This window comes from Aegilops tauschii, chromosome 2 (assembly GCF_002575655.3).
Source record: "Aegilops tauschii subsp. strangulata cultivar AL8/78 chromosome 2, Aet v6.0, whole genome shotgun sequence".
Lineage (NCBI taxonomy): Eukaryota > Viridiplantae > Streptophyta > Magnoliopsida > Poales > Poaceae > Aegilops > Aegilops tauschii.
In genome coordinates this window covers 400,590,673-400,614,405 of record NC_053036.3, presented here as the reverse complement: position 1 = coordinate 400,614,405, position 23,733 = coordinate 400,590,673, and the positions used below count along the sequence as shown (strand labels likewise).

General features: G+C 47.3%; 1 long non-coding RNA gene across 2 annotated transcripts; it reads left to right on the top strand.

Moving 5' to 3' along the window:
- The first annotated feature begins 10,934 nt into the window (after nucleotides 1-10,934).
- LOC141041702 (uncharacterized) lies at nucleotides 10,935-17,705 on the top strand. 2 transcript variants are annotated; one of them, XR_012202869.1, is made up of 2 exons: nucleotides 10,935-13,406; nucleotides 13,522-17,705. It is a non-coding gene; the product is annotated as an uncharacterized lncRNA (long non-coding RNA). The 2 variants fall into 2 exon arrangements; XR_012202870.1 differs by having other exon boundaries at nucleotides 10,935-13,412.
- The last annotated feature ends 6,028 nt before the right edge of the window (nucleotides 17,706-23,733 follow it).

Sequence of the window (23,733 nt, the reverse complement as noted above, 5' to 3'; positions counted from 1 at the left end):
CAACACATACACTGCAAACAAGACATAGCAACAACCTGTCCAAAACAGCAACTAGGCATATGGCAAGCATCAAAACAATATGCTACAGCAACTCAACATGAAAACAAAAGATATGGGCATGATTTACAGGTAAAGCTCAACAAAACATGAACACTGAGCTATCTCCAGAAATCACTAGAACATGCTCAAAAGGACATGGCAAGATTGCAAAAAATAACAGGTTCCCAGACTTAGTGAAATTACTGGACATGACAGAAAACAGCATCAGGTTACAATGTTCAGAGCACGAAATCAACATGCTACAGGAACTTAACATGGCAAAACAAGGCATGGCAAGAGTCTAATCAAAGCATATAACAAATGTCCCTTACTGAACATAATCCAAAAAGGACCAGAAGATATGATGGAAAGCATGTAAACATAGCAAGTTTCGTTATCAGGTTTCAGACTTAGCAGAAATCAGAGCATGGCAGAAATAATAATATGAAGGCATGTTGGTGAGCTTGATGCACTCACCACAAAGCAATGCATGACAAAACAAGCACACCTACAGCAAGATGAAATGTTTAAGAAGCTATCCATGGCAAGAACAAGAGCATAGCATGCATGGATCAACTACAATAAGCTTGGCAAAATTGCATATCATGTTAAGAATCTGCCAGAAATATTTTATAGCAAAAGTAGAGCAAGATTGAGTCATGCCATGGCACTCCATAATTGCAAACAAGCGCCGGAATGGATCAATTACAACAATAGCTACAAAACATTCTTACTGAACATCTCCCAAATATGCATGGATCTCTCTGTAGCATCAAGTTTACATGGCAACAAAATAACAGCAGACAAGGACTTAGAGAAATCACCAAGTCCCTGAAATCAGAAACATTACAAAGCCTAGTTTGCATGCTTGTGCTAGTCACCAAAGAGATCACAAAAATACATGGCATACACCCTTGGAAAGATGGCATGGCATAAAACAAAACACATGTAGAGCTCATGCCCATAAGATGCACAAATTAAAAGATACAAAAATAACAAATCTCCAAGTTCTGCTAAGAACCAGAAGATAACAGCAACTAGCACTCTTGCAATGATGATATAGGCATCAAGATGGACTCTAATGAACATGGTGCAATGGAACAAACTGAAGAGCATCACGAGACGAATATTTTGACATATTATACATGCAAAATGGATCTACGAGCAGAAAGTTACGCTAGGTCAAACAAGTGCACATGAGATGGAAAAAATCTAGGACAGTCAAAAACAGAAAAAAAAAAAAACAGGTGAGCGACATATAGCTAAATGACGCCCAGGGCGTGGGATAGGGGGGCGGCTCACCCTGGGCTTCGGCCCACGACAAGGGAGGAGGCAGGCCGGCACTAGGGAGCGGGGCTGGGCCTTGGAGGGCTTCGGCCCACGCGGCTCCCTGCTCGTCCCGAGCCATGGCGGGGCGGCGGTGCGCTGGCGAGGGCGAGGGGTGGCGCTCTGGCGAGCGGGATGGCCGGTGGAAGGCGGGGGTCGCCGGATCCGGGCGGGGGTCGCCGGATCCCGCCGGATCTGTGGACGGAGGCGAGGGGAGGCCGGGGCGACGCGAACGGCGGAGGAGTAGAGCTCGGGAGGCGCGCCGGCGGGGCGGCGGCGGTGCACGCCGGCGGGGAGACGCGCCGGGCGGCGGGCGGCCGCGGCGGAGGAGGCGAAGGCGGCGGGCAGGAGGCGTCGGGCGCGGGGGCGCCTCGGGTCGGCGGCGGTGACTCGGGCCCGCGCGGGCCCCGGATGGGCTCCGCGGGCCGCGGCGGCGGGGGAGAGTGAGAGGGTGGCGGGGCTGACGTGGCAGCACTGGATTGGCCGGGCGCGGTGGCGCGGACATGTCCGGCGGCGGGGGAGGCGCGTCCGGTGGTGCGAGGAGGAAGATGTTAGGGTTTCATCCGCGAATTTTTGGGGGAGAGGGCAAATATATAGGCAGGGGAGCTAGGAGAGTCCAAACGAGGTGCGGTTTTCGCCCACGCGATCGTGATCGAACGACCGAGAGCATGGCGGAGACTTAGAGGGGTTTTGGGGCTGTTTGAAGAGGGGTTTTGCTGCAACACACGAACGGACTTCGCGGATGCCCGGTTAACCGTTGGAGTACCAAACGACCTTCAAATGAAACGAAACTTGACCGGTGGTCTACCGGTGGTATACCAAGGCCACTTGACAAGACTCGGTCCATTCGAGAACGTATGACACCCGCTCACGAAAACAGGCAAAAGGGGGCGCCGGGGAACATAGGAGTGCCGGATTGCAAAACGGACAACGGGGAAAATGCTCGGATGCATGAGACGAACACGTATGCAAATGCAATGCACATGATGACATGATATGAAATGCAGATGATGACATGGCAAAATGCAACATGCAAGCAAATGACAAGGTAAGGACGGCGAATAACTGGCAGACACCTGGCGCATCGGGTCCGGGGCGTTACAAGTTCATTGCATGTAATCCTATTAATTAGGAAAAAGACATTAAGTTCTCTCGCCGATAGGAATAAAACAATACACCATGTATTTATTTACAGAGGGGGTAGTACATTTTTTGTGACATGCATTACTAGATATTGCTAGTCAAATACTAAATCTAGATGGACGTGGTAGTACTACTAAATCCAGACGGTGGTGCTAGTACTAGTAGTAGTACTACCAATGTACTAGTAGCACTGTACTACCCGTTGGTCAAATTATTACATGTTGCTCCTCACAGTGAAGTGACAAGACCCTGCGCCGGAGATGACACCTGAGTATAGGCGCCGTGTTCGGCATACCATAGCCAGCCTCACCGTCTGCAGTCACTATCATCATGGCTATAGAGCCAGCCTGCTTACAACTAGCCGTGTTCGACATAATTTCCCATGTGTAGATGCCCATGCATTGCACGGAACACCAAGATTGGGGGTGGACGGCGCCGACAGCGGCCATCGCGCCAGATTTTTCCATGGCCTTCTAGATGTGGTGGGGAGGAGATAAGGCTGATTGTGAGAGACAAGGAGTTTTTGTAAATAGGGAACAAGTGCGGGCATCTTTTTGCAAAACTGGAGAAGTTTGGTTTGTATGCGTCAGATCTAGATCCGACGGCTATTGGTGAAAGATGGCAGGCACAACATCATCACCAACACAGGACCTCTTTGATTCACAGGATTTTGAAAACGCAGGAATAGGACACGGCAATATTACAAGTTTCAAACCGATATTACAAATGTTAGGAGTAATGTTGCACCTACAAAGAGGGAATTACTAGGAAGTTTATGTAAGAACTTTCATTACTTTAGGTGGATGCAGCATTATCGTACAAACTAAAATCCACCGCCCTGACAAGTCACTAATAGGCAAATAAATTTTCGAGTCTCTGGCCACTTGATGTTTCAAAAACAAATTCAGCTTCTGCGGATACTTTGTCATTTAGGCTTAGACGCTTGCGGTGATCAGCACGCCATTCATTGTTGCGCCAGAGAACGCCAAACTTCATTACCTTGAGCACACTTGCCACCGGAACAAAGAACATGTCCAATTTAATCTCAGATGTGCTGCCTCGGTAGTCGATCAAATCAATTTCTGTAAGATGGAGATCAAGGGATTCGATGAGATTGTTATAGTGCAGCACATTTTTCACTTTCAGGTCTTTTTTATCTGCAAAAGAAGAGAACATATTAGAGCAGCTAGCTGTATAAGATTGCCGTGTCATCAAGAGGTACCAATATCATTCGCTCAAACGATAGGGTTGGCTGGCTAGTGATATTTTGTCACACACACACACTCTCTCTCTCTCTTTCTCCTTCTCTTTCCTCTCATTTACCTAGGAGCACGTGAAGAGCTTGGGCATTTGTTGCCTTCCACTATGTGGACGATGCCATATTTATCAAAAGTATGCCACATAATACGCATCAATGTCAAATCAAAAGATTTTGGCACCGCTCTCGCGATGTAAGAGAGTTGGCACCGCTGTGCACACAGACCCACATGTATAAAAAATCAATCAAACCAACTACACCAGCCTCTCACTCTCCCAAACAGGTGTTTTTATTGCCTTAGTCCTCTCTCTCTCCCACGCAAGTGTTTTTTCATTGCGTGAGTTAATTTGGCACTGGAGCAAAGTAGGTGATCCAGATTGGGGCACCAGGTGAGCAATGGAGGGGCATCGATGCCAAATGCATCACAAGTGAATTTGGCACGTGTTTTGGCCTACATAGTGGAGGGCCGTTATAGCCCACTTTTGTACTACCTCGTATTAAGTGTAAAATTTTGACCACAGATTTACCTAAGAAAATGCCAATGCATGTCACCAAAAATTATACCATTTGAAATTATGTTCAAATACGAATCCAACGATATAATTTTTAGTGACATGCCTTAACATTTTGTCAGTTAAATCTATGGTCAAATTTTGATACTACAAAATAGGAAGAGTGAACCAGGACGGAGGTAGTACTTGCTCTTAGGGTAACCATAGAGTTACTAGTCTAAGTTACTTTCCGCTATCACTAGCCTAGGCTACTATAGTAGTACAACAAAAAACGATGCAGGTGATCACGTGAGAAAAAATACTAAAAACATTTCTTTCGGTGTAGTGCGTAGATGCAATTTTGAAGACTACACTTGTCATCGTAATTTTGGGAAAATTACGAAAAAATTGAGCTACGTTGTGATTACCGTTTACTAATAGGAAAGAAGTTTCACCTCGATGAGTAGCTTCTCCGTGCATGGAAAGCATGTAAGGAATCCACCAACTTGATCCAGATTGGGGCCGATAGATTTTATTGTCAAGATCTTCACTGTGTGCATAGACTGGGTCAAGCTTCACTACTGGAATTAGCTTATTTGTCGTCTGCTGGCTGACGGCAAAGAAGGTCTTTGCCGTCCGCTTATAGAAAAAGGACGGCAAAGAACTGGCTGATGGCAAAGAAGGTCTTTGCCATCAGCCATTTCTTTGCGGTCAGCTAGCGGACGGCAAAGAGAGAGGTGGGCCCCACTAATGAGCTGCTTAGAAAAAAACCTAACAGCCCCCCTCTTTGCCGTCTGCTAGCAGATGGCAAAGAGCAAAAAAGCGGACGGCAAAGGGGGGCGGACGGAAAAGAGAGAGGTGGGGCCCACTAATGAGCTGCTTAGAAAAAAACCTAACAGCCCCCCTCTTTGCCGTCTGCTAGCAGACGGCAAAGAGCAAAAAAGCGGACGGCAAAGGGGGGCGGACGGCAAAGAGATAACCTAACTAACGGCCGGGTCCCCACCCCGCTCCCTCCCTCTCTCTCTCTCTCTCTCTTTCTGTCCTCCCCACCCCGACGAGACCACCGCCGCCCCCGCCACCAGCCACCCCGCCGCCACCCCCACCACCTGCCGCCGCCACCCACCCACCCACCGCCTCTCGCCCTGTTGCCCCGACCACCCGCCGCGCCCCTTGCCCCGTCGCCCCACCACCCGCCGCCGCCCCGTCGCCCCGCACCCCTCCCATGCGATGCCCCTTCCACGCCGGCCAGCCACCCCCTCCCCTCCCCTGCGTGGTTGTCCCCGCCCCGTCCCGCCGCGGCCTCCCCCTCCACCGGGCCGCCGCCGCCCCCACCCGCCGTGGCCTCCCCCTCCACCAGGCCGCCGCGGACTCCCCTCCACCGGGCCGCTGCCGCCCCCACCCGCCACGGCCTCCCCCTCCACCGGGCCGTCGCCTCCCCCTCCACCGGCGATCCCCTGTAGGTGAGTGATCTTCCCCCCTTTTTTAGTTTAGTTTCTTTTAGTTAATTTAGTTTCTTTTTTAGTTATAGTTTTACTTTAGTTTTAGTTTCAGTTTAGTTTTAGTTTTATTTTTAGTTTAGTTTATTTTAGATTAGTTTTAGTTTTAGTTTAGAAGAATAAGAAGAGTAGAAGGAGGAGGAGGAGGGAGGAAGAGGTGGAGGGAGAAGAAGAAAGAAAAGAAGAAGAAGAAAGAAAAGAAGAAGAAGAAGAAAGAAGAAGATGATGAAGAAGAAGAAGAAGAAGAAGAAAGAAGAAGATGATGATGATGAAGAAGAAGAGGAAGAAAGAAGAGGAAGAGGAAGAGGAGGAGGGAGGAAGAGGAGGAGGAGAAGAAGAAGAAGAAGAAGAAGAAGAAGAAGAAGAAGAAGAAGAAGAAAAGAAGAAGAAGAAGAGGAAAAAGGAGAAGAGGAAGAAGAAGAAGAAGAAGAAGAAGAAGAAGAAGAAGAAGAAGAAGAAGAAGAAGAAGAAGAAGAAGAAGAAGAAGAAGAAGAAGAAGAAGAAGAAGAAGAAGAAGAAAAGAAGAAGAAGAGAAGAAGAAGAAAATGAAAAAACAGGAAAAAAGAAGAAGAAGAAGATACCCTGACACCCCGACACCCCGACCCCGACACCCCGACACCCTGACACCCGGACAGCCTGACACCACACCCCGACCCACACCCCAACCCCGACACCCTGACACCCCGACCCCGACACGCCACCCCGACCCCCGACACCCTGACACCACACCCCGACCCCGACCCCGACCACCCCGACACCCCGACCCCGAAACAGCACCCCGACCCCGACACGACACCAGAGGCCGACGAGGTCATATATTTGTGAATTATGAGTTAGGTCATATATTTGATGCCACTGAACCCTATGAGCCCGTCATTGATTATAGTGATGATGATTATGCATTTATTGATGATAGTGATCGAGATTATTAGTAGTGTCAGGTATTCAATTTTTTTATGTTGTACTTGATGATGATACATAAGTGATATACATATTATTATTCATGTCGGTATTTTTTTATGTTGTACTAATTTCGTTTACTCTTTGTCATGGCAGGTGTTGAAAGATGGTGGGCGCTGGTCGGGAGCGCTCCGAGGCCCCTTCTTTGTCGGGGCGTGGTGGGAGGTCTTCCATTCCACACACACCTCTCCGCCGAGCGTTGCTGGACAGTATGGCGACACCGCCGGGCCCTTCTTTGTCGGCAGCGATGCCCAGCAGGGGACGAGGTAAGGGAGGGAAGAAGAGAGGAGTTGGAGCACGTGGTCGCGGGAGAGGAGGTAGGGTGACTGCTAGGGCGCCTTCCTCGCCGCCACCCCCAGCTGTTTCACCCGAGCACGTGACTGCTAGGGTGGACTCGTCCGAGGAGGAGGCTACACGGACTACGGTCCACGAGCCTTCGGCCCATGAGCCTCGGGTCGACGGGCCTTCGGCCCACGAGCCTTGGGTCAACGGGCCTTTGGCCCACGAGACCCCGGAGGAACACACGTCTGGATGGGGTACCTGGCCAGATGAGCCTGACGGGCCGAGTGGCCATGCTGATGATGGCAGGGAGCCGACTGATATTGAGGAGGAGGGGGCACCGTCTACCAGCGTGGTTGTACACGGCCCCCGTCCGTGCCCGCGACCCGCGAGCATAGGTGGTTGATTTTCCCTGATGGGGAGAGGTAAGTGCATTTAATCTTTTTGTACCTTCTGCATTCACGTTTCTTCAAATATCTAATGCGTTGGCCTTTTCATGCTATAGGGGTTGGGACCACCATCATAGTGTCCGCCGGCCCAACTCCGTCCTTGGAGTGCTTTGCTGGCAAAACTTCCCGGGGTTTGTCACGTTGCCTGGTGAGGGTCGGCTTCCAGAGCTTGGATTGAGCTGGGACCACTACTTGGCTGCCCCGGCCCCGCCGGGTGAGATTATCAATGGTGTCTTGTGCGACACGAGGGCAGACATGGTGATCAGAAAGTTCTGGGTAATTTCTCCTTTACACATTTAAAAATCTTCAACTAGCTAGTTATTGATTGTACTAATCAATATTGTCTCATTTGATTGCAGACATTCTACACGTGTGAGGAGGGATACGAGGAGGAGGCGGCAAATGTTATCAAGAACGTCTGTAAGCGCCTACTACAGAACTTATGGCACGAGGCTCGGGTGCAGGCTGTTCGAGACTACTACGCCTTGCGTGGTATCAAGAAGCCCAAGCCGACGTGCCGCGATAAGTTCCTGAGTAAGGAGAAGTACATGAAGGTAATTCTTATGGCCTTGTACTTACTTCCTTCATTTAGTAATTCATAGCCGTAGCGCTCAAGTTTCTATTTGCTAATTTAGGCGCCTCCGAGATGGTGTGCGGATCGGATGGATTTTTGGGAGGTGTTGGTCAATGAGTGGTGCTCAAAAGAATGGCTAGCCGTCCGCAACGCGGCCAAGGACAAACGTGCCCAAATGGAAGGTGTGCCACACCATCAAGGCAGCTCCAACTTATATCAGTTCAGGCGGAACTGGGTATGTGGTTTGCTTCATGATTCATGCAATTCATTCATCATGCTAGCTTGAGCCCTTTAATTACTAATTTACTTTGTTTCTCTCTTTCAGGCACGCTACAACAAGGCGGATAAGGTGCCAGAGGTGTACGACCTGTATGCCATGGCCCACACTGCCTCTTTCAAGAAAGTCAAGGCATTCTCTCCGTCTGACCTCGATGGTGCAAACAACTTCACCAACATCTCCTCCCACGACAAGCTCGTGAAATATAGAGATGAGGGGAAGATGAGGAAAGGGGAGGACTTTAACCCGAGCCAGGGTCCCATTGATCCAGAGCTGGTGATGGTATCTGGTGGCGGGAGGTCCCATGGCTCCATAGCCATTGGAGATGGACTTATCCGTTGTCCTAGCACTCTCCCGGAGATCAAGGCGCGCTAGTCAAGCTCTGCTCCTGAGATAAGGCCTCGTGAACGGCCAGTCCAACTCGCCATCAAGGTTAGTTATACGTACTCAGCTATCTTTCTCCATTACATTGTCTGTGCTTCCATCAATGATTACAAATGGTAACGAGGAGTGGTGTTGCAGGCTGCTATACAGAGTGAGAGAGATAGAACGGAGAAACTTCTGGCGGAGGCGGCAGAGAGGCAGCGGGAGTTGGAGGAGAGGACGACAACGATGTTGGAGGAGGAGAGGGCACGGAATGACATGCAGGCAAGGGCCATGTACGAGCTCCTTGTGGTAAGTTTCTTCTACAGATTAGCCAAAACATTCATGTAGTGTTTGTCTCATTACTAACTAGTATGACTGAGTCGTCAAAACCAAATGTGCAGTCTGTGTGCGGGAAGACCGGTCTGACCGCTCTGCCGATGCCAGTGATTGCTCCTGGGACCACGGTGAGTTTAATTTAAATGGACATTACTTGCTAGTCTTAACATTTGAGTGTCACCATTCTAACGAGACATTGGAAATGATCTTTGGTGCAGCGTAACTCCAGACAAGCATCGCACGATCCTTCTCCAGCTACCGGCACAAGCCAGCCCGCTCCTACACCTCCATCATCATGGTAAGTTTCTCTAGTGTTTTGCTTAAAAAATGCATAAAGACCTAGACTTAGCCTTATTTCCTCCAACATGCTTACCACAATGACCTGGAGTTAGCTTCTTTTCCTCCAAAATGACTTAATAAGCTTACTGACCTCCAAAACCATCCATTTTACCTAAGTTAGCTCTAAAACGATCTATACTTAGCTTTGTTTCCTCCAAAATGACCTAAGTTAGCTCTAATATGCTTAGTTAACTAGGTTTGCTCAATAATGACATGTACTTAGCTTACTTATGTCAAAAATGGCATAATTAGCTTAGTTAGCTCATAAACAATCCATTTTACCTAAGTTAGCTCTAAAATGACCCATTCTACCTTAGTTAGCTCATAAATGATCCATTTTACCCAAGTTAGCTCTAAAATGACCCATTTTACCTAGACTAGCTCCAAAATGATCATTTTTACCTATGTTAGCTCTAAAATGACCCATTTTACCTAGGTTAGCACCAAAATGACCCATCTTACCTACGTTAGCTCCAAAATGATGCATTTTACCCAAGTTAGCTCTAAAATGACCCATTTTACCTAGATTAGCTCATAAACGATCCATTTCACCTAGGTTAGCTCACAAACGATCCATTTTACCTACTTTAGCTCCAAAATGACCCATCACACCTAGGTTAGCTCTAAAATTATGCATTTTACCTAAGTTAGCTCATAAACGATCTATTTCACCTAGGTTAGCACATAAACAATCCATTTCACCTAACTTAGCTAAAAAAAGATCCATCTCACCTAGGTTAGCTCCAAAATGACCCATCTTACCTAGGTTAGCTCTAAAATGATGCATTATACCTAAGCTAGCTCATAAACGATCTATTTCACCTAGGTTAGCTCAGAAACGATCCATTTCAACTAAGTTAGCTCATAAATGATCCATTTCACCTAAGTTAGCTCATAAATGGCATATACTTCTTCTTCTAGTCACCTTTTTCTAACTTTCTTATTTGCCATTTTGCAGATTTCATTCACTTCACGGAAGCTAGCTTGCTATGATGGAGTGCTTGTTTTTTCTTTCATTCTCCTCTAGTATTCTTCTAGCTTTCTATGATGGAACTTGCTATCTTGATGAAACTTTGCATTGTAATATGTATGGATGGACCAATGTGTATGTGCAACTTGCTATGTATGAATGGATGGAACAATGTGTATGTGCAACTTGCTATGTATGAATGGATGGAACTATATATGTATGCACGATGAAACTTATGTGCTGGATATGTCATATGTTTGCTGTTAAATAGCCCTGTGAAATATATATATATATATATATATGTCATATATTTGCTGTGAAAATTGCTGGATTTAAAAAAATAGAAAAAAGAGGCACCTTTGCCGTCAGCCGCTGATGGCAAAGGCTCCTTTGCCGTCTGCCGCGGACGGCAAAGAAGCCACGCGGCGGCCACTTCTGCTCCCTGGGAGCTGACCCATTTGGTCAGTTTGCCTACAGCGGCGGACGGCAAAGGTCGGATGCTCTTTGCCGTCAGCGGCGGACGGCAAAGGCTTCCGTTAGCCGCCTAACGGACTAACAGCACATTTATTGCCATCGGCTTTCTTTGCCGTCAGCCGCTGTGTGACAGCCTGATTTTTGGCCCTTTCTTTTTTTTCTTTTGTTTTTCTGAGGTTTTTGCTTGAGTTTTCTTTTTCCGTGGCCTTGTGGTCTGGAAACTGAAGAAGATGAACTCTTCTTTGCTTCCAAAGTGGCTTGTCATTCCCAAATCCTTCCCTAGACCCTGTCATTTTCATCCTAGCCCAAATCCCAATATTCTTTTTATTGGGGGTATTCCTTTTCTATTAAAGGAATAACTCAAATTGCCCTAGGTTGTGAAGCAACCTTTATTTACATCACTCCTAAAATTCCTAAATAATTCTCATAAATTGTTTGGGTCATATCTTTCTCAAATATAGCAAAATATTTCATTGTCATGTTTATCATCATGCTCAAATAATGCATTTCCTATTCTGCCCTAAATGGCACATTGTGAAGCAAGTGCTATTTTACTTTCCCCAATTAACCTCAAACTCCTTGGACACCTTTTCCTGTCCATATCATTGCCACATGCCAAAGTGCAACCTCATTTGCCTAGTAAATATTCCTGAGCAATTTTTCAAAGTTCTTGTCTGAGGGAACTGGTTGTGAAGGAAGTACAAGCTAGGAATATCCAAATGAGTTGCCATTTTTCATGATCCCTCGTATCATCATATCATAGCACTCCACCAAAGTAGAGCTCATGTCATGCCTCCATGTGAGCTCATCTTCAATTCTTTGATTCTGTCCAAAATTTCAGTTTGTGAAGCAAGTATATGTTATCTTGCTCCATTATGGCTGCCAATTTTTCTAGGCCTTATGTTATCCATATAACTTACCTCCACCCATTTTGGGCATGTTTCATCAAGCCATTATTCCTTTAGAAGTTTTGCAAGTTTCTGGTCGGTGGAAATGTTTGTGAAGGAAGTACCATTTTCGTTTATCCAATTGGTATGAAACCTTTTGAGCATCTTCATAAGACCAAATAACTCTGCCTTGCCCAATTTCAGCTCAAGTGGCTTCTCCATTTGAGAGCATCATCATGATCTTCATTCTGGACCAGATTACTTAGTCATAAAGCAACTATATTAATTAGTGGTCCAATGCTTCTCAAAATTACCAGGATGTAATTACTTCTTACCCTAAACATACCAGACAACTCCTTTGACCTCAATCAAGTCTCTGTGGATCAGCAGTGCTCGATCAAGTTTACTGCAGTAAACTTCAGAGCTTGATTACTTTTTAACCATGTCACTTTTAACCCATCTACCACCTCAGATGAAATCTACCCTAGATGAACTACTCACTAGACAACATTTCCAAGTACCTCTCCCCCACTACATGCCAGTGCACATGGTGACCACGACAATGGCATGCCTGTGCACGCGCTCTGTGTGCAGTGCGCGCGTCCAGTGGCTGTTTGTGCTGGACCCCTTCTCCCTTTCGGCGTCTTCGAGCTCGTGAGCATGTCCCACAGCTGCACCGCGTCGTCGCCGTCCTCCTGGAGCCCTCTCCCCCTCCGTCAGCCCCTCCTTCAGCGCTCGTCGCCGCGCGCCCACGGGCGAGCTGTAACCGACCGAGGCTTTAATGGCGTTCGGCTCTTCTCCTCTTGTCCACGAGCTCACCCTCGTCTCCGTGAGCCCTGACCCTCGTCCGTTCCCTCTCTCGTCGCCTTCCCGAGCCCTCCCGTGCTCGCTGAGCGTCGCCAGAACCTTGGCCGAGAGCGAGCGGCGGCACCCGAGCCCGTGACCCTCGCCCCGGCTATAAGTAGCCACCCCCAGCCCCGTTCGAGCACACTAGCAGCCTCTTCCTCCCTCCTCTAGTCTTGCCTAGCCACTTCCCCGAGCTCGAGGAGCTCCCATTGCCCTCCCATGGCCGAAGCCTCGCCTCGGGTCTCCGCCTAAATTGGCGGCATGCCGAGCCCCTCCCCTCCTCGTTCCACCACCAGGAGACCCACCGGAGTCCACCTCACCTCCTCAATCCCTCAGTTTGTCGCCGGAGGCCCTGTGGCCGCCCCTCCATTGAACGGCCGCCGCCGGCCGCGCTCTCTGTTGCCTCCAGCCGCGGCAGCCCCGCTCCTCCCCGGCGCCCGTTTGCCCTCTGAACGGAAGCGCCGTCCTTCCCCGACCTCGCCGGCGTGTTCCACTTGGCCGTAGGTGGCCGGAATCGCCAGCGCCCGTCGCCGGCAGCGCCTCTGCTCCGCCTCTGCCTCCTCCCGTTGCCTTCTCTCCACTCCTCCCCGACGCCTCTTTACCCTCTGGACGGGTGCGCCGTCGTATCCCGCAGCCGCCGGTGCCCTCACCTCGGTCGGAGACGGCCGGAGTTGGCCGGGCCGGCGCCGGCCTCTTCCCTTCCCTCGCTCCTCTGTCACTGATCGGGGAGGCAGCGAGGAGGAAGAAGACAGGCGCGAGGAGAGGTAGATGGATAAGGCGGGCCCCCTCTGTCAGCTGCTCAAGCCGGGCCCCGCCACCGCCACGTCACTTAAGTGGAAGCGTCAACCCGGGCGTACGTTTTCCTTGGGTGAAAGCGTATTACAATACTGCTTCAGGTTAGAGTACGTTTTCCTTTACTGAAAGCGTATTCCGATCCTTCTTAAGACATGAATGCGTTTTCCAGTTCTGTAAGCGTATTATCTGTAATACGTTTTCTGTTTTTCACCTCAGGGGCCTGTTTGTGGAGAAATCTTTACAGATTAGTCCTTGAACTTCAACCCCTCATATCTTTTTAACCACAACTCCAAATGAGGTGAATCCAAAGCCCACTTCTTCGTTTCGTAGAGCCCGTTCTGTTGGTTTCATTTTCACTATGGTTTGACACTGTGAAAATGACCTTTTTGCCCTTGCACGTAAACAGCCCCTCCGAGAGAGAACTGTTTCCGGCAAGTCTTTCCGCGGCTTCACCGCACTTCTCCCCGGTGCCTTCTTCATCCCCAGGCAAGCCACAATACCCACTTGCATGATAGTCATGCAGTAGCCATGGTTTTCAACTTGAATATTGAATAAATGTTTGCTTGTTTAAAAGATGGTTATCGTTGCTTCGGTAATGCTTTTGGGTTAGTGCTTACTTTCTTGCTATGTTGTCATGCACCTAGTTGTCATGCCCTGCTAGTTGCTAGTGTTCCTTCATATGCTTATGCTTGCTAGTAGTACATGTTGATGTTGGTGATGGTCTTCGGTGCATGACAGCTATCTGTCCCGAGTACTGTTCTTATACATGTTCTATTGCATCCAGTTGGTTAAATGCTTGCATGATAGCACTGTTGATATGTTCTTGCATGGTATTTATTGTTGATGCTAGTGGTCATGTTATGTTATGAGTAGTGTTGCACTTGTAATATTTATGCTCGTCATTATGCCATGTTCAGTTGGATATGATTCATTGTTGATATGGTGGATAGTTATGTTGTACCCTCATGATTATGTTGATATCATGCTCATGCATTGTAAATGCATCATGTTACTTTATCATGGCTCAGCATATTGCATTCAAGTTAACCGGATTTAATTGAACTTGAACAACTGTTGGCTGAGTCATGGTGTCGCCAGATCGAAACTGACCAGTGCAACCACGCTTACCGTATGGGTAAGGTCCTAACTGGGTCTATTGTCATGCATCTCGCCGGTGCCTCCCACGAGGGAAGGTTATGGGCGTGCTTACCCTGATCAGGTAGGCAGACATAACCTTGTGTGCTCATTGTTTTTAGTTTTATGGATCCAGTCCCCGAGAGGGAGTGTTTTGACCACGACGGTGGTCGGGGTGTCTTTGGTAGACACGGGGCCACCCAGGACTAGCCCGTTGGGGATTTGGTCGGAGTGGCCGGGAGAATGTCATGGCAGTAGATCGGTTTTGTCGAAACGCCGTTGGTCTACCCAAATGGGAGTGCGAGGCCATGGGTTCCGTGGTGTGGGTACAGTGTGCTAACCTCTGCAGAGTGTATATTAAATCTATCGATAGCCGTGCCCGCGGATAAGGGCCCAGTTCGTGTCGGTCCCACCGTGAGTCAACAGTATTAATAATAACTTGATTAATAACAACCCCGGTTTGATGATGAGATAAGTTGGTTGTGATCGCCGTAAGGATCACGGGCCAAATATTGGTCGTGGTTGTGATCGCCGTAAGGATCACGGTTTGAGACCAAGTGTTGGTCGTGGTTGTGATCGCCGGAAGGATCACGGTGGTATTGAGGATACCGAGTTATTGTATATTCGCGATGTTGTGCGAGAATCATGGGTAAATATTGTTGGAAATATGCCCTAGAGGCAATAATAAAATGGTTATTATTGTATTTCCTTGTTCATGATAATTGTCTATTGTTCATGCTATAATTGTATTAACTGGAAACCATAATACATGTGTGAATACATAGACCACAACATGTCCCTAGTAAGCCTCTAGTTACTAGCTCATTGATCAATAGATGGTTATGGTTTCCTGACCATGGACATTGGATGTCATTGATAACGGGATCACATCATTAGGAGAATGATGTGATGGACAAGACCCAATCCTAAGCATAGCACAAGATTGTGTAGTTCGTTTGCTAAGAGCTTTTCTAATGTCAAGTATCGTTTCCTTAGACCATGAGATTGTGCAACTCCCGGATACCGTAGGAATGCTTTGGGTGTACCAAACGTCACAACGTAACTGGGTGGCTATAAAGGTGCACTACAGGTATCTCCGAAAGTGTCTGTTGGGTTGGCACGAATCGAGACTGGGATTTGTCACTCCGTATGATGGAGAGGTATCTCTGGGCCCACTCGGTAATGCATCATCATAATGAGCTCAATGTGACTAAGGAGTTAGCCACGGGATCATGCATTACGGAACGAGTAAAGTGACTTGCCGGTAACGAGATTAAACGAGGTATTGGGATACCGACGATCGAATCTCGGGCAAGTAACATACCGATTGACAAAGGGAATTGTATACGGGATTGATTGAATCCCCGACATCGTGGTTCATCCGATGAGATCATCGTGGAACATGTGGGAGCCAATATGGGTATCCAGATCCCGCTATTGGTTATTGGCCGGAGAGATGTCTCGGTCATGTCTGCATGGTCCCGAACCCGTAGGGTCTACACACTTAAGGTTCGGTGACGCTAGAGTTGTTATGGGAAATAGTATGTGGTTACTGAAGGTTGTTCGGAGTCCCGGATAGGATCCCGGACGTCACAAGGAGTTCCGGAATGGTCCGGAGGTAAAGATTTATATATGGGAAGTCATCATACGGTCACCGGAAGTATTCGGGGTATGCCGGTATTGTACCGGGGCCACCGAAGGGGTTCCGGGGGTCCACCGGGAGGGTCCACCTGCCCCGGAGGGCCTTATGGGCTGTAGGTGGAAGGGAACCAGCCCCTAAGTGGGCTGGGCACCAACCTCCCTCTAGGGCCCATGCGCCTAGGGTTTGGGGAAACCCTGGAGGGGGCGCCCCCCTTGACTTGGGGGGCAAGCCACCCTCCCTGGCCGCCGCCCCTCCCACCAGATGGGATCTAAGGGGCCGGCCCCCTCTCCCTTGCCCCTATATATAGTGGAGGGGTGGGAGGGCAGCCGCACCTCTTCCCTGGCGCGGCCCTCCCTCCTCATACACCTCCTCCTCCTCCGTAGTGCTTAGCGAAGCTCTGCCGGAGAACCACGAGCTCCATTACCACCACGCCGTCGTGTTGCTGGAGTTCTCCCTCAACTTCTCCTCTTCCCTTGCTGAATGAAGAAGGAGGAGGCGTCCCCGGGCTGTACGTGTGTTGAACGCGGAGGCGCCGTCCGTTCGGCGCTAGATCGGATCTTCCGCGATTTGAATCGCTGCGAGTACGACTCCATCAACCGCGTTCTTGTAACGCTTCCGCTTAGCGATCTTCAAGGGTATGAAGATGCACTCCTTCACTCTCGTTGCTAGCATCTCCTAGATTGATCTTGGTGACACGTAGGAAAATTTTGAATTATTGCTACGTTCCCCAACAGTGGCATCATGAGCTAGGTCTATGCGTAGATTCTATGCACGAGTAGAACACAAAGTAGTTGTGGGCGATGATTTGTTCAATTTGCTTACCGTTACTAGTCTTATCTTGATTCGGAGGCATTGTGGGATGAAGCGGCCCGGACCGACCTTACACGTACTCTTACGTGAGACAGGTTCCACCGACTGACATGCACTTGATGCATAAGGTGGCTAGCGGGTGTCTGTCTCTCCCACTTTAGTCGGATCGGATTCGATGAAGAGGGTCCTTATGAAGGGTAAATAGAAATTGGCATATCACCGTTGTGGCTTTTGCGTGGGTAAGAAACGTTCTTGCTAGAAACCCATAGCAGCCACGTAAAACATGCAACAACAATTAGAGGCCGTCTAACTTGTTTTTGCAGGGTATGCTATGTGATGTGACATGGCCAAAAGGATGTGATGAATTATATATATGTGATGTATGAGATTGATCATGTTCTTGTAATAGGAATCACGACTTGCATGTCGATGATTATGACAACCGGCAGGAGCCATATGAGTTGTCTTAATTTATTGTATGACCTGCGTGTCAATGAAAAACGCCATGTAATTACTTTACTTTATTGCTAACCGTTAGCCATAGTAGTAGAAGTAATAGTTGGCGAGACAACTTCATGAAGACACGATGATGGAGATCATGATGATGGAGATCATGGTGTCATGCCGGTGACGAAGGTGATCATGCTGCGCCTCGAAGATGGAGATCAAAAGGCGCAAGATGATATTGGCCATATCATGTCACTTTATGATTTGCATGTGATGTTTGTCATGTTTACATCTTATTTATTTAGAACGACGGTAGCATAAATAAGATGATCCCTCACTAAAATTTCAAGAGATGTGTTCCCCCTAACTGTGCACCGTTGCGAAGGTTCGTTGTTTCGAAGCACCACGTGATGATCGGGTGTGATAGATTCTAACGTTCGCATACAACGGGTGTAAACCAGATTTACACATGCGAAACACTTAGGTTGACTTGACGAGCCTAGCATGTACAGACATGGCCTCGGAACACAAGAGACCGAAAGGTCGAACATGAGTCGTATAGTAGATACGATCAACATGGAGATGTTCACCGATGATGACTAGTCCGTCTCACGTGATGATCGGACACGGCCTAGTTGACTCGGATCATGTATCACTTAGATGACTAGAGGGATGTCTATCTGAGTGGGAGTTCATTAAATAATTTGATTAGATGAACTTAATTATCATGAACATAGTCAAAAGGTCTTTGCAAATTATGTCGTAGCTTACGCTTTAGTTCTACTAAGATATGTTCCTAGAGAAAATTTAGTTGAAAGTTGATAGTAGCAATTATGCGGACTGGGTCCGTAAACTGAGGATTGTCCTCATTGCTGCACAGAAGGCTTATGTCCTTAATGCACCGCTCGGTGTGCTGAACCTCGAGCATCGTTTGTGGATGTTGCGAACATCTGACATACACGTTTTGATGACTATGTGATAGTTCAGTGCGTAATGTTAAACGGTTTAGAATTGAGGCATCGAAGACATTTTGAAACGTCGCGGAACATATGAGATGTTCCAAGAACTGAAATTGGGATTTTAGGCTCGTGCCCACGTCAAGAGGTGTGAGACCTCCGACAAGTTTCTTAAGCCTGCAAACTAAGGGAGAAAAGCTCAATCGTTGAGCATGTGCTCGGATTGTCTGAGTACTACAATCGGTTGAATCGAGTACAATCGGTTGAATCGAGTGGGAGTTGTCTTCCAGATGAGATAGTGATGGTTCTCCAAAGTCACTGCCACCAAGCTACTAGAGCTTCGTGATGAACTATAACATATCAGGGATAGATATGATGATCCTTGAGCTATTCGCGATGTTTGACACCGCGAAAGTAGAAATCAAGTAGGAGCATCAATTGTTGATGGTTAGTAAAACCACTAGTTTCAACAAGGGCAAGGGCAAGAAGGGATACTTCACGAAACGGCAAATCAGTTGCTGCTCTAGTGAAGAAAACCAAGGTAGAACCCAAACCCGAGACTAAGTGCTTCTGTAATGAGGGGAACGGTCACTGAAGCATAACTACCCTAGATACTTGGTAGATGAGAAGGCTGGTCAGGTTGACAGAAGTATATTGGATATACATTATATTAATGTGTACTTTACTAGTACTCCTAGTAGCACCAGGGTATTAGATACCGGTTCGGTTGCTAAGTGTTGGTAACTCGAAATAAAAAGCTACGGAATAAATGGAGACTAACTAAAGGTGAGATGACGATATGTGTTGGAAGTGTTTCCAAGGTTGATGTGATCAAGCATCGCATGCTCCCTCTACCATCGAGATTGGTGTTAAACCTAAATAATTGTTATTTGGTGTTTGCGTTGAGCATAGACATGATTGGATTATGTTTATCGCAATAGTTATTCATTTAAGGAGAATAATGGTTACTCTGTCTATTTGAATAATACCTTCAATGGTCTTGCACCTAAAATGAATGGTTTATTGAATCTCGATAGTAGTGATACACATGTTCATGCCAAAAGATATAAGATAGTAATGATAGTACCACATACTTGTGGCACTGCCACTTGAGTCATATTGGTATAAAACGCATGAAGAAGCTCCATGTTGATGGATCTTTGGACTCACTCATTTTTGAAAAGATTGAGACATGCGAACCATGTCTATTGGTATATATGCATGAAGAAACTCCATACAGATGGATCATTTGGACTCACTTGATTTTGAATCACTTGAGACATGCAAATCATACCACATGGGCAAGATGACTGAAAGGCCTCGTTTCAGTGAGATGGAACAAGAGAGCAACTTGTTGGAAGTAATACATTTTGATGTGTGCAATCCAATGAGTGCTGAGGCACGCAGTGAATATCATTATGCTCTTACTTCACAGATGATTTGAGTAGATGCTAAGTATGTTTACTTGATGAAACACAAGTCTGAATTATTGAAAGGTTCAAGTAATTTTAGAGTGAAGTTGAAGACCGTCGTGACAAGAGGATAAAATGTCTATGATATGATCATAGAGATGAATATCTGAGTTACGAGTTTGGCACACAATTAAGACATTGTGGAAATTGTTTCACAACTAATACCGCCTGGAACACCATAGTGTGATGGTGTGTCCGAACATCATAACTGCACCCTATTGGATATGGTGCATACCATGATGTCTCTTTTCGAATTACACTATCGTTTATGGGTTAGGCATTAGAGACAACCGCATTCACTTTAAATAGGGCACAACGCAATTCCGTTGAGACGACACCGTATGAACTATGGTTTAGAGAAACCTAAGCTGTCGTTTCTTAAAAGTTTGGGGCTACGACGCTTATGTGAAAATGTTTCAGGCTGATAAGCTCGAACCCAAAGCGGATAAATGCATCTTCATAGAATACCCAAAACAGTTGGGTATACCTCCTATTTCAGATCCGGAAGCAAGGTGATTGTTTCTAGAAACAGGTCCTTTCTCGAGGAAAAGTTTCTCTCGAAAGAATTGAGTGGGAGGATGGTGGAGTCTTGATGAGGTTATTGAACCATGACTTCAACTACTGTGTAGCAGGGCACAGGAAGTTGTTCCTGTGGCACCTACACCAATTGAAGTGGAAGCTTATGATAGTGATCATGAAACTTCGGATCAAGTCACTACCAAACCTCGTAGGACGACAAGGATGCATGCTACTTCAGAGTGGTACGTAATCCTGTCTTGGAAGTCATGTTGCTAGACAACAATGAACCTACGAGCTATGGAGAAGCGATGGTGGGCCCGGATTCCGACGAATGGCTCGAGGCCATAAAATCCGAGAGAGGATCCATGTATAAAACAAAGTATAGACTTTGGAAGAACTACTTGATGGTCGTAAGGCTGTTGGGTGCAGATGGATTTTAAAAGGAAGACGGACAATGATGGTAAGTGTCACCATTAAGAAAGCTCGACTTGTCGTTAAGATGTTTTCCGACAAGTTCAAGGAGTTGACTACGATGAGACTTTCTCACTCGTAGCGATGCTAAGAGTCTGTTGGAATTATATTAGCAGTTACTGCATTATTTATGAAATCTTGCAGATAGGATGTCAAAACATTGTTTCCTCGACGATTTTCTTGAGGAAAGGTTGTATGTGATACAACCAGAAGGTTTTGTCAATCCTGAAAGATGCAACAAGTATGCAAAGCTCCAGCAATCCTTCTAAGGATTGGAGTAAGCATCTCGGAGTTGGAATGTACGCTTTGATGAGATGATCAAAGATTTTGGGTTTATACAAAGTTTATGAGAAACTTGTATTTCCAAAGAAGTGAGTGGGAGCACTATAGAATTTCTGATGAGTATATGTTGTTGACATTTTGTTGATCAGAAATGATGTAGAATTTCTGGAAAACAGACAGGGTTATTTGAAAAGTGTTTTTCAATGCAAAACCTGAATTAAGCTACTTGAACATTGAGAATCAAGATCTATAAGGATAGATCAAAAACGCTTAATAGTACTTTCAAATGAATACATACCGTGACAAGATTTTGAAGGAGTTCAAAATAGATCAGCAAAGAAGGAGTTCTTGGCTGTGTTACAAGGTGTGAGTATTGAGTAAGACTCAAGACCTGACCACGGCAGAAGAGAGAGCAAGGACGAAGGTCGTCCCCTATGCTTTAGACGTAGGCTCTACAGTATGCTATGCTGTGTACCGCACCTGAAGTGTGCCTTGCCATGAATTAGTCAAGGGGTACAAGAGTGATCCAGGAATGGATCACATGACAGCGGCCGAACTTATCCTTAGTAATTAGTGGACTAAGGAATTTTCTCGATTATGGAGGTGGTAAAAGAGTTCATCGTAAAGGGTTACGTCGATGCAAACTTTGACACTAATCCGGATGACTCTGAGTAGTAAACCGGATTCGTATAGTAGAGCAGTTATTTGGAATAGCTCCAAGTAGCGCGTGGTAGCTGCATCTACAAGATGACATAGAGATTTGTAAAGCACACACGGATCTGAAAGGTTCAGACCCGTTGACTAGTAACCTCTCTCACAAGCGAGATATGAACAAACCCCATGGGTGTTGGATTCATTACAATCACATAGTGATGTGAACTAGATTATTGACTCTAGTGCAAGTGGGAGACTGTTGGAAATATGCCCTAGAGGCAATAATAAAATGGTTATTATTGTATTTCCTTGTTCATGATAATTGTCTATTGTTCATGCTATAATTGTATTAACTGGAAACCGTAATACATGTGTGAATACATAGACCACAACATGTCCCTAGTAAGCCTCTAGTTGACTAGCTCGTTGATCAATAGATGGTTATGGTTTCCTGGCCATGGACATTGGATGTCATTGATAACGGGATCACATCATTAGGAGAATGATGTGATGGACAAGACCCAATCCTAAGCATAGCACAAGATCGTGTAGTTCATTTGCTAAGAGCTTTTCTAATGTCAAGTATCGTTTCCTTAGACCATGAGATTGTGCAACTCCCGGATACCGTAGGAATGCTTTGGGTGTACCAAACGTCACAACGTAACTGGGTGGCTATAAAGGTGCACTACGGGTATCTCCGAAAGTGTCTGTTGGGTTGGCATGAATCGAGACTGGGATTTGTCACTCCGTATGACGGAGAGGTATCTCTGGGCCCACTCGGTAATGCATCATCATAATGAGCTCAATGTGACTAAGGAGTTAGCCACGAGATCATGCATTACGGAACGAGTAAAGTGATTTGCCGGTAACGACATTGAACGAGGTATTGGGATACCGACGATCGAATCTCGGGCAAGTAACATACCGATTGACAAAGGGAATTGTATACGGGATTGATTGAATCCCCGACATCGTGGTTCATCCGACGAGATCATCGTGGAACATGTGGGAGCCAATATGGGTACCAGATCCCGCTATTGGTTATTGGCCGGAGAGATGTCTCGGTCATGTCTGCATGGTTCCCGAACCCGTAGGGTCTACACACTTAAGGTTCGGTGACGCTAGAGTTGTTATGGGAAATAGTATGTGGTTACCGAAGGTTGTTCGGAGTCCCGGATAGGATCCCGGACGTCACGAGGAGTTCCGGAATTGTCCGGAGGTAAAGATTTATATATGGGAAGTCATCATACGGTCACCGGAAGTATTCGGGGTATGCCGGTATTGTACCGGGGCCACCGAAGGGGTTCCAGGGGTCCACCGGGAGGGTCCACCTGCCCCGAAGGGCCTTATGGGCTGTAGGTGGAAGGGAACCAGCCCCTAAGTCGGCTGGGCACCAACCTCCCCCTAGGGCCCATGCGCCTAGGGTTTGGGGAAACCCTGGAGGGGGCGCCCCCCTTGACTTGGGGGGCAAGCCACCCTCCCTGGCCGCCGCCCCACCCACCAGACGGGATCTAAGGGGCCGGCCCCCCTCTCCCTTGCCCCTATATATAGTGGAGAGGTGGGAGGGCAGCCGCACCTCTTCCCTGGCGCAGCCCTCCCTCCTCATACACCTCCTCCTCCTCCTCCGTAGTGCTTAGCGAAGCTCTGCCGGAGAACCACGAGCTCCATTGCCACCACGCCGTCGTGCTGCTGGAGTTCTCCCTCAACCTCTCCTCTCCCCTTGCTGGATCAAGAAGGAGGAGACGTCCCCGGGCTGTACGTGTGTTGAACGTGGAGGCACCGTCCGTTCGGCGCTAGATCGGATCTTCCGCGATTTGAATCACTGCGAGTACGACTCCATCCACCGCGTTCTTGTAACGCTTCCGCTTAGCGATCTTCAAGGGTATGAAGATGCACTCCTTCTCTCTCATTGCTAGCATCTCCTAGATTGATCTTGGTGACACGTAGGAAAATTTTGAATTATTGCTACGTTCCCCAACAGTGGCATAAATTTAAAATTGTTGGAGTTCAACACGTAAGGATCACGGTTTGAGACCAAGTG